This window comes from Camelina sativa, chromosome 7 (assembly GCF_030686135.1).
Source record: "Camelina sativa cultivar CO46 ecotype springtype chromosome 7, ASM3068613v1".
In the NCBI taxonomy this organism is placed as follows: domain Eukaryota; kingdom Viridiplantae; phylum Streptophyta; class Magnoliopsida; order Brassicales; family Brassicaceae; genus Camelina; species Camelina sativa.
This window is the reverse complement of record NC_141886.1, coordinates 5692897-5698397: the sequence shown is the minus strand read 5'-3', so window position 1 is coordinate 5698397 and position 5501 is coordinate 5692897.

Below are 5501 nucleotides of genomic sequence, written 5' to 3'. Positions count from 1 at the left end.
TCCAAAATAATACGTTCACAGTACCAAACATATAATTAAAATAATATTGGTCTAACATACACAAACCGTAAAATGTATACGTACATATATTGACTTAAACATACAATAACCCTAGAGAAATCCTGAAAGATAAACCCTAAACTGTATACGATCATATTAACATACATAGCCCCTAAAAAATCCTAAAATTAAACCGTAGACATATATAATATTGACTTAAACGTTTACAACCCCTAAACAATCCCTAAAAATAAAACGGTAAACTGTATACATACACAAACATATTGCTTTAAACATTGTGAGACCCCGGTTTCAGTGACATGCGGAGAGGTTTAAAAGAATTGATTTGGTCACCTATATCACCAAAGTGTAATTATATTTTCGGTCAAGGGTCCTGAGAGAACTCCAGAGTTAAGCGTGCTTGAGCTGGAGTAGTCTTAGGATGGGTGACCTTCCGGGAAGTGACTGTCGGAACTGTGCGAGTGAGGACAAAACACAGTAAAAGATCACGTGGTGATTTGTAGGGACAGTAACAAGTCTTTAAAGCCTCCCGGACGTAACAAACCGACCGTTGGATATAAATAGGTTCATGGGCCTAGTGAGACGACGTGAGGCCCATTAGGGAAGGTGGGTCCATGGACTGGGATTGGACATGGGGCCCACTGAGAGGTGGCATTCGGGGCGTTACAAACATAAACAAACCCTAGAAATTAAGTACATCATATACGTAAACGATCATATTGATTAAAATGTACACAACCTCTAAATAACTCTTAAAAAATAATCACTAAATGGTTACATACACGATCATATTGACTTAAAGTCTGAAATCAAATAAAACCAAACCACCATAGCTTGTATCATGAGAGTGGGGAGAGAAAATTTGATACTGAAACGACCCGACCCGTTTTTTTTTATTTTTAATAATAAATAATAGAAATAGTAATAATAATAATAATAAGTAGACTACAACTAGTGGTCCCATACCTACTAGCCACCTAACCACAAACACAATCAACAGCGTAAATAACCAATACCAATATCCAATAATAATCCAATGATTATAACATAAACAATATCCAAACAATGCCTTGATTCCACGATCATACTTTGCCTTTACCTGCACCACAAACACAAATTGCAATGCATGAGTATTTTATAAACACTAAGTAAGGCAATCCTCCCATCTACTCGGCAATACACACAAGCAATAGAGACATCTCTAACCATCAACCAACAATCAACAATCAACAATAACAAACCAGGACTCTGCGTTGACCGACACCAAGCATGAATCGACCGACACCAGTGGGGTTGCGTCGACCGACGCATGATATGCATTGACCGATGCAAGGTTCACTTGCATCGACCGATGCTCCCACTGCATCGACCGACGCATGCTCGACATAGCACAAAAACCCTAGGTTTACGTGACGTCCTCGCACTTGCATCGACCGACGCACAAAGTGCATCGACCAATGCACATGCCGAGAATCATTTTCCCCCGAAGCTTCTCGCCGGATCTTCGTTCCTACAACCACAAAACTCGATACCAAGCCACAAAAAAGCTTCCTAACGTCCCAAATAACATTCTAACAAGCCAAACAACACAAAAATAAGCAGATCAGAGAAATCTCCAGCTTAGATAAGCCATCATGCACTTACTTTTGCCAAGAGGATTATGAACCTTAAATAAGCAAGAAAACACTTCGAGGAAGCTCCTACAACGATCCCAGCTACAGATCTCTACAGGAACTGCTTCCAATCTCCCAAAACCCTTAAGAACACTCAAGAACACTTTTCTCTCTTTCTTTTCTCTCAAAAACGGTTAAACTCGCCGAATGAGACAAAAACTCGAGTTAAGGGTTTTCCCTAACCCAAAACGCAGCGTTTTACTTAAGTCGAACCGCAACTCACCGTGGAATCACACTGTAGGCTCGAAGAGGATGTTCTAGGACTCCATGCCACACACAATTGACTAACTCACATAATCAATCAAGACATGCAATCCCAAAAATCTACAGCACAAATCCTAGTGAACCCAAACCTAGAACCGTAAGGGCTCTGATACCAAAATGAAACGATCCGACCCGTTTTTTTTTTAAATAATAAATAATAGAAATAGTAATAATAATAATAAGTAGACTACAACTAGTGGTCCCATACCCACTAGCCACCTAACCACAAACACAATCAACAGCGGAAATAACCAATACCAATATCCAATTAATATCCAATAATTATAACATAAATAATATCCAAACAATCAACCAACATGAATCATAGAACCAGCAACCTAGCAATATTTGAAATGACCCAACTCTAGCAACCTAGCAATGCCAGACAACAACCAATCGAGTCCCTAGAACATCCTCCTCTTCATTGCCTTGATTCCACGATCACACTTTGCCTTTACCTGCACCACAAAAACAAATTGCAATGCATGAGTATTTTATAAACACTCAGTAAGGCAATTCTCCCATCTACTGGGCTATACACACAAGCAATAGAGACATCTCTAACCATCAACCAACAATCTACAATCAACAATAACAAACCATGACTCTTCATCGACCGACACCAAGCATGCATCGACCGACACCAGTAGGGTTGCGTCGACCGATGCTTAATACGCATCGACTGATGCAAGGTTCACTTGCATTCACCGATGCTCCCGGGATCTTCGTTCCTACAACCACAAAACTCGATCCCAAGCAACAAGAAAGCTTCCTAACGTCCCAAATAACATTCTAACAAGCCACACAACACAAAAACAAGCAGATCAGAGAAATCTCCAGCTTAGATAAGCCATGGTCATGTACTTACCTTTGCCAAGACGATTCTGAACCTTAAACAAGCAAGAAAACACTTCCAGGAAGCTCCTACAGTGATCCCAGCTACAGATCTCTACAGGAATTGCTTCCAATCTCCCAAAACCCTCAAGAACACTCAAGAATACTTTTCTCTCTTTCTTTTCTCTTAAAAATGGTTAAACTCGTCGAATGAGACAAAAACTCGAGTTAAGGGATTTCCCTAACCAAAAACGCAGTGTTTTACTTAAGTCAAACCGCACAAACGGAACCTTGCATCGACCGATGCACATCCCAAACCGGGATTCCGGTTTGCGGATGTTACAATTCTTCCCCACCAACATAGATTCGTCCTCAAATCTCGAACAACCATCAGTCATGGATTCCCGTGCAACCGTCTCCATGGCCTGCACTCCTCCGACCGATCTACGAAAGATCACCTCTAGGCGAGAGAATCACGTTCCCGGCATTATTTGCTCTCAACTTTTGGACTTTTCTTTTCTCATAGGCCTAAACCTTGAGTTTTTATTGGCTCCTCATCATACCTAAATCTGCATGCCATAATGTTGGCTCCTCATCGGGCCTAAGCTCCGCATGCTATATATATAAGGAAGTCCAATATTCGTCTCTCGGGTTGCCACCCTACAGCGCGCCCCCGGATCGTCATCTGAAGTCGATATACCAACCACACTCCCAAGCCACAAAGTCTCAGAATATGGTAGTACTAGGAGGACTAAAGTCCCCCAAGAGTCGCGAGCAAACAATTCTGAACACGTCTGAGCCCTATCCCAATCCAGGTTTCCTTCCCGTGGCTCGCGTAAAACAACACAATGTCGTACCAACCACATATCCCCTCACTAGTATACCTCATGACCACAGATGAATCATCTCACTGCCACTAGGGCCGCCACAAAAGCCAAACAAATATCCTAAACAGGACCGCCACAAAGGCCAAACAAATGTCCTAAACAGGACCGCCACCAAGGCTAAACAAATGTCCTAACAAGACCGCCACCAAGGCCAAACAAATGTCCTAAACATGACCGCCACCAAGGCCACTTGTCACGACGACCACTTGTCACGACGACCACTTGTCCCGAAGGACCGTCACGAAGACTACTTGCCCCGAAGGACCGCCTAAACAGGCAACACTGGCTAAACACCCCACCACAAAGGCCACACAATGGCTAAACAGCCTGCCACAAAGGCCACACAATGGCTAAACTGCCCGCCACAAAGGCCACAAAATGGCTAAACAGCCCGCCACAAAGACTACACACGGCTAAACAGCCCGCCACAAAGGCCACACCAGCCTCTCCAAGGCTCACAACCACTAAAAATGAACAAATTCTAATTCACAGAAATTTTACATTTTTAGACTTTCCACTTCTGGAAAGTTTCCATTTTTAGAAAATTTTGTTTCAGGAAACTTTCCCTCAAACCACCGCCTCACGAAAATTTCGTACTCCGAACACCACCTCATCTTGTTACTTAGTCGCACAACCAACCACCCCTAAGCGACCAAGTAAACAAGAGAGAGGGGCTGGAATACTCCATTCCCGCTCCAGCCACATACTACAACTGGGACCAGGCTAGACAAATTCAAGTCGCGACCTGCTTCTCGATCCACTTCTTGAAACTTGCCTTCATCCTCGCATCTGGCTCCCAAGTCTGCTCCTCAACACCATCACAGTCCCATAGGACTCTCATCAAAGGAATCTTCTTCTTCCGAAGTTCCTTAATCCAACTCTCGAGAACCTTCACTGGTCTCGCCTCCAAAGTCATGTTAGGCTGAAGATCCTCAGGAATCTTAGCTAACAACTGATCATCCTCACGGAGACACTTCCGCAACATAGACACATGGAAAACATTGTGGAATGCACGCATAACCTCAGGTAACTCCAATCTATATGCCGCCGGTCCCACCCGTTCAATCACCTTGAACGGACCCATATACCTCGGACTCAACTTAGTCTCAGTCAATGAACTATTCGGACCCCGCAACATGGTCATCCTTAGGTACACTCTGTCTCCTACCTTCATGTTCAGCTTGAGAACCCGAATCTTCTCTGAGGTCTCCTGAACAAAATCTGCCCCGTACATGCTCCTCTTCCCCACCAGAGTCCAGCATAACGGTGTACGACATGGGCTCCCATACAAAGCCTCATAAGGAGCCATCCCAATCCTCGCCTGGTAATTGTTGTTGTAAGCAAACTCTACCAAGCTCAAGTGATCTGCCCAATGGCCACCCCAATCCAACACACACATCCTCAACAAATCCTCCAGCGTCTGGATCGTCCTCTCCGACTGTCCATCTGTCTGGGGATGATAAGTTGTACTCATATGCACCTTAGTGCCCATCTCTGCCTGAAACGCTCTCTAGAACACCAAAGTGAACTTAGAATCCCTATCAGACACAATACTCGCTGGCACCCCATGTAACATGAATATGTCCTTCACATACTTCTTAGCTAAGACCGCTGCTCCATCAATCTTCTTAGTGGCCAGAAAATGTGTCGACTTAGTCAACCGGTCCACAATGACCCAAATAGCATCAAACATCCTGGACACTGGCAAACCCACCACGAAGTCCATAGTAATCATATCCCACTTCCACTCTGGAATGGGAAGACTCTTCAGTAACCCTCCTGGGACTTAATGCTCAGCCTTCACTAGCTGACACACATCGCA